We start from the raw sequence: 12,889 nt of genomic DNA, 5'->3' as shown, positions 1-12,889 counted from the left end.
AAATGCCATTACGTTTAAAACACGTTGTATATATATTACAAAAATGCTTATGTCTTGAGACCCACGGAACTTATTTAGACATAGACATAACATTTATTACTAATGAAAGACACACAGAAAAACACAAAATAGTAGTAATAATTATTAAAAAAAGAAAAACTCAAAAATTATTAGATTTCCAAAATGTTTTCGAATGCAAAATTATTCCCGATTAACATAGCAACATAACATGTACTGGGATTTTCACGCGTTTTGCAAACTTCGCGTCGCGCCGAAAATATAATTTATTAGAAAGAGACGAAAAATCAAAACAGTGTAATAAGATGGACTATAACTTGCCAAACAGTTTATAGTGTATCTAATTTGATTATGCGATTTTCTTTAATATATCAAATTACTTAAATATACACGCCTCTATGAAATCTTACCTTCTATTTATAATACGTGTTTACTAACGCGAGCACCACATAAAGTGATTCAATCGCATGTTTATATTTTAAACTAGCATTAACAGTATAGCTGGCATACTTGTAATTTAGCCCAGTGCTCCAGACGAAATCATGGCATAAAATATGTCTGAACCCAGTAATCATGGGCAAAATGTGGTCATCTGGAATCAGTCAAAGCCATGTCAAAAGTCTTTTAAAAGCTAGTTGTATTTTACAACTTCGCTACGCCAATAAAAAAATATTACTTTGAAAGATGCTATAATATCATTTGTCGTAGTAATTTATGTCTCAATATTGAAGTCCGCTTATAATCTTGTCGTCTTGACATGACTTCAAGTCCCATAACCCCTAGATGGGGCAGAGGGCGTCTACAGTCTCCATCGCGTTCGGTCTTCAGCCTCATATTTCCCCTCACTCCAAGTCTTTCCGTCTCTCTTTGCCTCATCAGCAACTGTACGAGACCACGATTCCGCTTTCCTTGCGGGTTGCAATCAAGCGCCTGCTTGGGAATATGATTGGAATCCTTTCAGAGTGTATGGCCTATCTATTTCCATTTGCGTCGCTTGCTCTGCTGGCTAATCGGGGTTGCGCGTTAGAGATCTTTAAGGGCTAGTAGATGCCCAGAATACGGCGAAGACAGGGGTTGATGAAGTCTTGGAGTCTTCGAGATGTCTTTGGTGACCTTCCACGTTTCCATAGAGCAGCACAGATTTGACGTTGGATCCGAATATTTTAACCTTGATTCGACGCAACGTCAACATCCGTGACTGCCGTACAGGCCGAAGTTGTGCGAAGGTTGCTCGGGCCTTGGCAATGCGTGAAGTAATGTCCTATGTATAACAAGAGCATAAGTTCTTAAAATACAAAAAAAAGCTTAACATAAAAGATATCTTCTATCTACAGTTGCTCACACTTTGAAATAAATTTTCCTTTAGATTTTATAATTTTCGAATCCAAGTATTTTCTTTTGTCTATTTTGTTTGCCTTTATGTGCTTGTATCATTAATTTTAGTATTTCTGTATATATATATATATGTCAATAGATACCGAGGGTTTGCAAGCTTTTATAAACAAAAAAGCATAATCAACATGTTTTCATTTTAATATTAAAATTTAAGTTTGAACCATGCGTATCAAACAACGTTATATTTATATCAGCCGGTATCTATTAGATAAGAAGTTTAAATTTTGGATATTTCTTTTACTATTTTTATTCAACTATGATAACTATTATTTATTGATGGGTAATTGAGGCCCATTTTTATAGATGGGTAATCAACTGTTTAAAGTGACGTGGGGAGTGTGGGGGGTCAGTGCGTGAGGAGCAATGGATAGCCACTAAAACGCAACATCCGCTCGCTATTGACAGGAGCTGTAACATCGAATATGCTTTTAATATCGAATATTAGAGAGAAGTATTCGTGAACTATTTGGAAAACAAGATTCGCTATTTACGTAACCAATGACGCCAAAGGCCATATTGACATAACCATTGTTTAAAATTAACCTCCAAGGCCTAATCAATATCCTAACTGTATAGCAATATCATTTCCGATATAAAAATTTCCATGATTACGCTATAAAATTATGACAAAATATATGCTTGTTTCTAAGGTCAAACAAGGTTTAACGGTACACTTTATAACTACAGTTATAAAGTAATTTTTTTAATCCAGTATGACCAAGCTAATATCCCATTTATCATTGACATAAGAGAACCATGGTTCGCGCTAATTCCCGAATACCTTAGACGTTTTTCACGTAATCATGTTCCAATAGAAAAATTGTTAATTGTTAGGCATAGGCATATTACTAATGAAACACAAAATAAAAGAAAGATTTTTTTTTTTGGACTAAGGTACATTTTAATTGTGTAATGTGTGTGTGTCGTGGTTGGCCCTGGCTCAGCATTATGCTGTGGAGCAAACGTGTTCCACAACGCTGGTCATTCTGCCAGAGACAAAAACAGTTTGCACTTTTGCAAAAGAAAAATAATGTAGTAATGATGTTAGTAGAAAGAATTAACAGTGTATATCTTGATCTTGGAAGGTCTTGGAAGATTTGTGTGTAAAAGTATATAGTAAATAAAAAAATAAGAATAATTGTTACTAAAACTACTACTTTATATAAGAAATAGATAAATAAATATTTTTGGGCGGATTAAAAACTAGATTTCGTGGGATTTTTGTTAAGTAAGTACTTTATAACTGCGACGAAAATTTGATTTTAGTTTTCGATACACAGTAAAACCATACCAAATTTCTAAATGCGAAATTACTTAATTATTCTAAGGAATGTTTAGATGCGAATAGTAATCTATGCATCTCGAAGAGAAAATGTTTTAATTAAGTGCGTTGTAGTACTAAATGTATCTTGTACAGTGGTCTGTTATAATATCTGTGTGTTATATTATGAATGCTTTCTCCTTATCACTCTCGTATCAAATGTAGAAGACACGTTGTTTTATTAATGTTTGATATGTATAGGAAGCTATAAATATATATGTATATCTAAAGCAATCCCGCCTATTACGCGGTAGACCCGGATCGCGTTATAGGAAATCGCGTCGTTTTTAAAACAATTCAAAAGCTAGGAACACGAATTTTATAAAGTTAGTTTAATTTTATAACAACACAATACGAACACGCGTTATAGAGGTATTGCGTTATAGAAGGGTTTACTGTTTAGCTATTTAAATCGTTAGATTATTTTTCTTTCCCTTCAAGGAATTTTCTTTTATTTGGATTAATTTTGTAAGCTGTTGGATACGAACAAAATCTCAAAAACTATTGGATTGATTTCCAAAATTCTTTCACCGGTAGAACTCTTCATAAAGACTTTATTTATTTCTAAAATATTCGGTTGTTCGTGCGTTATTATTAGTGGTTAATATTTTGCTTTTCAATCTTCAAGTAAAGTATTTTATTTATTTACACTTCGTTGCGGTAATACAGTACAATTAAAATAATTACATAAAAAAACCTAGGAAAAAATTAATTAGATACGGTGTGCGCAAATGCATAACTACAAAATTACTTAGATTAATCTATGTACTAATGGAACAAAGCAAAGCAATTAAAACAATTGTAAACAGTGAAAGGGTCAATAAAAAACGACGTAAAGTATTGATTACTTGCCAATTAACTATAAAGAGTTAGTTAAAATGATATGTCGTGGTGGGTTAATTATTTGATCAGCGACGATATTTTATTGGATGGTGAGAGGCTCTAAAGTTGGCACGAGAGTAATAAGGACAAAAGATTTTATAGCTATTAAATTTTTTAGTACGTTTTCAATTAAGTGTTTTCCTTCAACGTGTATGAAGTAACAATTATGCCATCAAAACATATCTTGCATACTAGCTAATCAGATAAAAGTTGAGAGATGGCACCCAGTCGGTTAATTAATTCAGTCCCTACTTAAGGACCTATCTGGTCGCCTAACTCAACAAGTACATTGTTTCTTTCCATTTTTCGTCATCGTTTCTTAAAGTAGGGCGAATGGAAAAAATATATGGTGGAGTTTATGTATGCATTTTGAAAGATCGATACACGATTTAAATAACTTCGCTCGATAGAAAAAAAATCCAAACGTAGCCAATTTTTGACACTTTGAATTTTATGACGAAAATGGTTTTGATATTTACACGATATATTTTATAGCAATTCAAGTGATCCATTTCAGAAAAACAAATGATAAAATTACATTAATTTAATGTTTTACATAACTAATTATTATTACGGGCCGGCGCGCCTCAGTGCTCCAGCTCTCCACTGCGCCCCGCAGTCCACCCCGAGACACTGACACAGCAATTCGTGCTGAGATAGGGTCTTAAGGGACTTTTATAAGTTATAACGCTAACCTAACAACATCTTATAGTGACCATATCAATATTAAACATCTTTACGTTTTAAATTGATTTTGGCTTTTTATTCACAATGGAGTTTTTCTTCTTTAATCGGCAGCTCATGGAAGCATCTGGAGTACTTTTCTTAGACCTTTCATGCCGACTCCTTTGGGAAATTAGGAGTGGTGATTTCCCGTTGCCTTCCACTTTCAGACATACACAGGCAGGCAGACAGGCAGTCCTCGACTTACGTCGTTTCGATTTACGTCGTTTCAAGTTACGTCGCGTATTTCGAGAACCTAACATGCCGTAAGTACGAGGAATGCCTGTACTTCAATTGGTTGCACAGCCGGTTTTATGGATATACTGCCATTACTCTGTAGCCAGAATCTCGTCCGCACAGGAGACGGTTCACCCACTTGCCTATTAAACTAGAAATCTGAGGCCCAACCTGAAAAGGTTGTAGTGCCACTGATTTTTTTTTTAAATAGACATTTACACAAATATAATCTTAACGTGACGAATATAGTACGGGAGGTACCAACGTTTTCGAGAAAGAATTTTAGGTCAGCTGATTTTGTGATATGTCTTCCTTCTTGCACTTCCGGTTAGAGTCTGGGCAATCTGGCTGGCGGTAGCGGTTGCGTTCATTAGTGCGCATCCTATCTGTCCAGGTAATAATCCTGGATTTTAAAAGCATTTTAAGAAGCGTAATTTTTGATTTTTCCTTTTTAAATACGTCTACCTGACATACTTTTTTTATTGCCAGACATTTTTCGCGTTGCTAACTAGACATTCTAAAATACTTTGAAATTTTTATAAAAATAAAACTTAAAATCGCGTCTGGCGCATCGTTAGCAACGTGAAAAATGTCTGGCAATAAAAAAAAGTATGTCAGGTAGACGTATTTAAAAAGGAAAAATTTAAAATTACGCTTCTTAAAATGCAATGCTTCATCACACTGCAATACTTTATCATTTTAATTCAAGACTTAACAACCGAATTAATGTCTGGCAAATTCATTTTCAGTTTTTCTTACATTTAAATAACATAATATTAAAATTACAGACATTCTAAAATACTTTGAAAGTTTTATAAAAATAAAACTTAAAATCGCGTCTGGCACATAGTTAGCAACGCGAAAAATGTCTGGCAATAAAAAAAGTATGTCAGGTAGACGTATTTAAAAAGGAAAAATCAAAAATTACGCTTCTTAAAATGCAATGCTTCATCATACTGCAATACTTTATCATTTTAATTCAAGACTTAACAACCGAATTAATGTCTGGCAAATTCATTTTCAGTTTTTCTTATATTTAAATAACATAATATTAAAATTACAGACATTCTAAAATGCTTTGAAATTTTTATAAAAATAAAACTTAAAATCGCGTCTGGCACATAGTTAGCAACGTGAAAAATGTCTGGCAATAAAAAAAGTATGTCAGGTAGACGTATTTAAAAACGAAAACTTAAAAATTACGCTTCTTAAAATGCTTTTAAAATCCAGGATTATTACCTGGACAGATAGGATAGGATGCGCACTAATGAACGCAACCGCTACCGCCAGCCAGATTGCCCAGACTCTAACCGGAAGTGCAAGAAGGAAGACATATCACAAAATCAGCTGACCTAAAATTCTTTTTTTTCAAACGTTGCTACCTCCCGTACTAATAGGACTATAGACAATTTTATTCTTGCATAATTTTTATTATGTAATCTTAATAAAATTTGTTTGGCTTAAAATTTTGTCTGTTTTTCGTCATACTTGAAATTGCTGAGTCGTACACGTGTAGTTTATCTAGGTGAATGGGTTTAAAATTAAATCTATGCATATTACATAATACATGAAAAACACGACATGACAATTTTAATGGGAAATTGTGTAATATTTTAATAACAGCTATAAAGTATCTTAGACTGAAAATCTAAATTAAACACGGATTAGACTTAAGGTGAGATTCAGAGTCATGACTTAGCCCTAAGCGTGAAATTCGGAAGTCGTTCTAAATCTCACTTTTAGAATCATGATGTATGAATATAGAATCAGTATGGTAACGTCAAAAATGTATTGAATTTTGACGTTCGGGAGTTGTCTTAAATCTGTCACTAATGTCAAAAATTAGAATATTATAAATACTTTGACAGGGGGCCTCATAGCCTAGCGGTCTTATTAAGTGGCAGCTAGGTGAGGGGTACCGGGTTCGATTCCCGGTTCGAGGGCAACTTTTAATTTAATTTAAATTTGTTCTCGGCCTTTGGGAGGGATGTGCGGTACCGCACACGCACGAGTGCCTAAACCGTACATGGAGGATATAATCGAATTTCTAAGGCTAAAAGCACGAATGATAAAAATCTCATACTTGACGCTGGCTAATGCACAAACCGTGCCAGAGCCATAAAAAAAAAAAAAGAAATACTTTGACAAGAGACAAGCTTTTAGTTTTTATGTTATTATATACTAAGCCTCTAAAGGCTTGAAATTACATAATAATTTTAAAATTATGCTCTTCTTTTGTCCTATTCGTGGATATAATTAACAATGGTTAACTCGAGTTTATAGGTGGTATCTAGCTCTCTCAAAGGTAATACTTTGTTTAATTAAGTAATTGTTTCTACGTTATTATCATGAAAGTTGAAAAACTTTGCGTCAACTGTCGAATTGTGCAATGAACGAATATGAAGACGAGAAAAGATTTTCATTTGTTTTATCAATTAAAAAAATTGCGTTAGTGATAATTATTTTCTTGTATATTTAATATCAAATGGCTACTATATACATATGTAATGCATTCTACCAGTCTAAATATTATAAGTTTATATAATTAGTATGCTTTGGTTAAGGATATAGTTATAGCTTATTGTTAATTTGCATTTAATACTGCAAAACGGGTATTTACAATATTCTGTAAATTTTTATACATCCAGTTTTAGTTTAAATATTCATTTAAAATATATTTTTCTTGTATACATTGGAATTCTGTTCTCTATTCTTATATATCGAGGGTATTCAGCCGACTTTTAGCGGTAAGTGCATGTCAAAAACATTTGACACCCAGAAGTTATGTCATCCGAGTATCGGATGTCTCATGTACGTCAAGACTTTTTGATGCGAAAGTATATTATCTTGCCCTAACAATAACTACAGTCAAAATCTGTTATGACGATATCGAAAGGACTACTCATATTTGGTCGTAAAAACCAATAGTAGATACAATAGAATTCAGCCGGGCCTTTGATTTTGGTCAATATAACCGGTATGTTCTAAACGATGTCGTTGTAAACGGTTTTGACTGTGCAAACTACCCTCGATAAATACTTCAGTGCCTTCCCAATAAGATAGTATTGTAAAACGACTGTGAGGTATTTACCAAATGTAATAATAATATAATAAGTATCAATGTTGTATCTGGTTGTGTTTATATAGATCTGTTTATTAAAGAAGTACATTTATTCTGAGTTTTCTTTGGGACCCTATATTAGAGTTTTGTAGCGACAACTCAGTCACTGCGACGAAGTTAAACCATAAATCCGCTATGTATATGTTGCAGCCAACTAGCTTAATTAGTCGTTCATTTAACAGCCTAGTCTCTTTACTGAACAGCGCCGTTCAACTAGCGTCCTGAAAGATATTCAGCCATTTGATCAAACAGCTAGGAAAATGAGTTGAACCGATGACGTTACATTTCGTGCCCGATCTTTCATTTGCGGAGCATATTCGGACGATTACGGATGCTGCTTTTAGGAGATTAGGGTTTGTCCTGCGAAATTCGGTTGGTCTGACGGACACTGCCACTAGGGTGCTATATTCATCATTAGTAAGGCCAATTCTCGAAACCAGCTGCGTCATATGGTCCCCTTATGAAAGGTATTATGGGGATATGATTGAACGAGTTCAAAAGAAGTTCCTGAGAAATCTGTATAAAAGAAGATACAATTTCTTTCCTTACCTCTACCCTACAAAGTTCTTGATGGGGGTGTTAGGGTATAATTCATTAGAGCTTCGTAGGGATTTCTCGGTGGTCAGGTTTGGTTTGAGTGTAATTAAGAATGAAACAGAAAGCGCATACTTGCTGGAAGAGATCATGAGGCTATACGTCCCGGACAAATATTACCGCTGCCGGAAACATAACCTTTTCGCTGTGCGTTCGGCTCGCACTGTCCAGCGACAACAAGCGCCCATTCCCCGGCTACTCTCACTGCTTAATGGGTTTCTCGACTCTTCACCGGAGAGCGACCTGTTTGGGAAGCTTATGGGGGTGGTATACTGTGCTTTCAGAGTGTACCTGGAGGGGATAAGGGGGTAATGCGTTGTAAATCTTAATTGTATTTTATTGTATTGTTTATTGTGTTTTTTAGTCTAAGTTTGGCCATTGTGCTGTTATTAAATAAATAAATAAATAAATAAATTTCTGGCCTATCCTGTTCATGTCAATTTAGTTCCACTTTCTGCCACTTGTCAAACTGTCAATAAAGCGTCGGCAAACAACAAATTTGATGTTTTCAAAAGTTTAATGATAAATATGGAAGAGTATAAGAACACTAATAAGTTACATTTCAAATATATTAAATAAAGAATTTCTTATGTTAGATATTTCAGCTTTGTTTATTTCCGTCATATGATCGTACGATGTAACAAATTCTACGGCTGAATATAATTATAATTTAATATAATTATAATTGAAGAGCAGCACATTCCTCCACAGTTATAATAAAATATTGCCATGAAGTCGGATAATACAATTTCAAAGCAAAACATATTTAATAACAATTACGCAATACAGCAAGAAAAAGCAGCACACTGCCGCAGGGAGGTTACTTTTAAAATTTATTTTAGATAATTATAATGCATGTTTATTCTTAATTATTATTATGTACAGCTTAGATAATCGTTTCGCAACCATTTTGTGTCGCGACCCACGAAAAAGACAAAAAGTTGAGTAAAACAATCTTGCGAGTTGCGACCACGTCACTGTAATATTAATAATTTAGTTTTATAACACTACATTTATAATTCCTTTAATAAACGAATCTTTTGTACATATATGTATGTATTTATTAATTTTCAACAGACTGCGACCCCCTTTTAAAACAAACTCGACCCCCCCAAGGGTCGCGACCCAAAAGCGAAGAGCGGTCATGCGGAGCTTGAGAAACGATCTGTTTCATGATCATTTTCAAATCTAATAGGCAAGTAGGTGATCAGCCTCCAGTGCCTGACACACGCCGTCGACTTTTTGGGTCTAAGACATGTCTGTTTCCTCACGATGTTTTCCTTCACCGTTCGAGCAAATGTTAACATTATGATTGAAGTATCTACAGTTATTTTTACGCCCGGAACCCAGTACGGATAAATGCCATACCTACACGGAGCAAATCAATGAAACGGACGCAAAAATGTTTGCCCATCGCTATGATTCGTAATTTCTATCCAGAGGGCAATATTATTTATATAATTTCAAAAATAAACAAATTTTGTATGTACTTATTACAGTTTTCAAACCTACCAGTTTGTTTTAAAGAAAAGTCGCAATTTATCGACTCAAGAAACAAAAAGTTTTGGAAGGCATGTGCAGAAACCCTAGATAGAACGACACAATCACCCACGTAGTCCTGGAATGCGAGGCTGTGGCTAATCAAGGTGAAAAAATCCTCGGAACAGTGAGGGCGCTCCGGGAAGCCTGTGAAGTGCCCAGGAGACTTCTGTGCTTCTGGAAGGAGCTAGGCTGGCTAAACTAGCCAGGACTTTAACGAACAACGGACCAATCAGGAGTCTAATTGCGGAAAAAGGAGTCCTACAACCCTAACCCTAACCCTTAGAACGACACAAAAATGTAAGTATTATGTGCTATTATTCTACATAGAAAACAAATTGTATCTTAATAGTAATAATTAAACTAGCAACTCTTCTAACTCAGAGACTCTGTTTCAGAGTTCAAACAATTGGGTTTACCTCCATACACCCTTTTCTGATAGAAACGAAAAACACTTGTTATTAGCCAACTAATGGACTATTAAAAAACATTCAAAACGTTTCCTTAATTTCAAACCTAATCTTACTTTACCTTTATATCTAATCGATTCAGTTTTATTATAGAGATCAAGAATATTCGAACAAAACTGTGTCAAAATACGATCGGCCGATGACTGACGTCAGATCGTATGACATTATTTTACAACCAATAAACATTTCTTTACATGAATATTAGCAAACGTAGTTTATTTATAAAGTAATGTTCATGTAGCCCTCCAAAGTTTATGTATCTTTTAAGTAAAATAAAATATATATATACAGTCAAAACGATACGACGACATCGTTTAGAACAACTTATCGGTTATATTGACCAAAATCAAAGGTTCCGGCTGAATTTTATTGTATTAGGTACTTTTTTTTTATTGAGATAAAGCTTGCCAACGCTTGGCACACTGAGACATTGGTAAAAACAAACACAAAATACAATTATTAATGTGACAAGCACTTATAGGCAAACATGACATACATATAGAGATCATATGGAGATTATTAAACAAAACAAACATTACAAAAAAAAAAACAAAACAATTACTTATCAAAGAAAAAATTCTAATTACAAAAAACTAAACAAAAATCCATTTTATACTGTGAGGGGAGCAACTATGTATATCCAGACCTAGCTCGTTTATAAGAATGCTTAATCTGGACAACTTAATAACAACGTCATCGGCTGTTACGACTATCGGTTTTTATGACCAAATATGAGTAGTCCCTTCGATGTTGTTATTACAGATTTTGACTGTATATAAGAGATGAAAAAAGTTCCTGGACACTATACATAAAAGCCCTCTAAAGTTCCTGATTCCTATACTTCTTAGTCATTTTTCGTAGCAATCAAGTGTGTACCTCCAATGAAACCTAGCACCTATTTCATCATTCAAATGTATACCGAAATTACTTATCTATTACAAATATACTAAATTTCATGGCTTATTATTATTTATTTATTTATTAACACTTCGTTGCTAAAAACAATAAATCAAACACAATACAAAAAAAAAATAATAATAAGGGATGCAACGGGCGGCCTTATCGCTAATAAGCGATCTCTTCCAGGCAACCCTAGTTAAAGAAAAAACTAAAAACAAAGAAACATGATTCGTTATTATGACCTGGGTTTAATTAATTATCATGTAATATTTGGCATGTTTTTGTTAAGTTGGGTTCAACTGCGTACTTAAAATATGTCCTGTATGTTTATGGTCACAATTTAATCCTTTTTTTATAATTGGAAAACGTCTGTGCTCCATTAGAAGTGGAAATTTGCGACAAGCATTTTGTGAATTGAATTTTTTATTACTCAAACAGTTAAGCTTTACAGAACATACAAACAATTGCAAACGCAGCGGTATTTCATGAAATCCGATATTTCACCTGCGTCGAAAACAATATCTAGGTTATATTTAATAATATTCCTGATTGCAATTTAAAAGTGTTTTCATTGTAAAACTAAATTTTCATTCAAGTCAGTTATTAAGAGTTATTGATTTAAGCCATTTAAATTTGTTATGGATCCAATAATGATGGGCAACCGTCAAGGCCAAAGACGAGCTGGCAGAAGTCATGGTAGCGAACGTACGGGAATGGACCGGCATCTCATCCGCCTAGTAGCGCAAGATTCCCGGCAATTGAATTTGTTACAGTAATAAAGTGGCACCTGAAGAATAATGGAACGAAAGCTCCAACAACTCCAAAGAGACTACATATTTATATTTATTTATTTAAAAAAAATACAAATATATATGTGACGGTTGAACTAAAATTCTTCACAATTTCTCCGTCCACCGAAGCGTCAATATTCATCACAATAATTTTATAATAATTGGTTTACAATGGTAAGTGCGACAATAGGAATCCTGTAGTAATGACGTCCGTGCCAAGTGCGAGGTCCAGGATGTCTATAAAGTTGACTGAAGGAATGTATAAATCTTATTAATGGTTTATATCCATCATACATTATAAATTCGATGATTCAAGTGCTTTTCAATTATCAGCATCTTGGCGTGATGCTTAATGCTGATGCTAAAGTTAATTCCATACTATTATTTATTTATTTATTACAGAAATACATACATTATCCTTACAGACTATGCCAATACGATAATGTCGAGAAACAATTAATAAAATACAATAAAGTAGGTACATATATAATATTAAACACATAATATACACAACTAATATTACTAATATTATAAGGCCGGTTGCTTGTTGGTTGAAGCGCTAAAGTATGAATAAATCATAGTATGACTGTAAAAATAAAATTGGCGCGTAAAGAACCACAGACCACATAATATAGACAGAGTACTATATTATGTGGTCTGTGGTTCTTTTGCGAACTACACTACTATGAGTTTATACTCTATACTCAGTTACTTTCTTATTCATAACTTTGATGAACTGGCTGTAGCAATCGTAATCTCTGTTATAGTAACAATAAAACTAATTCAACAATTAAATGATTATTCAATTAAAACCACACTGCCAACAATGACGTTTTGAAAATCCTCCTTAAGTTTGGCGGAACAGTACACTTTTACTAGTCCATTTATTGAGGAAGTC

The sequence above is a fragment of the Pieris napi genome, chromosome 14 (assembly GCF_905475465.1).
Source record: "Pieris napi chromosome 14, ilPieNapi1.2, whole genome shotgun sequence".
In the NCBI taxonomy this organism is placed as follows: Eukaryota; Metazoa; Arthropoda; class Insecta; order Lepidoptera; family Pieridae; genus Pieris; species Pieris napi.
The sequence above is the reverse complement of the archived record's forward strand: the minus strand, read 5'-3'. Positions refer to the sequence as shown.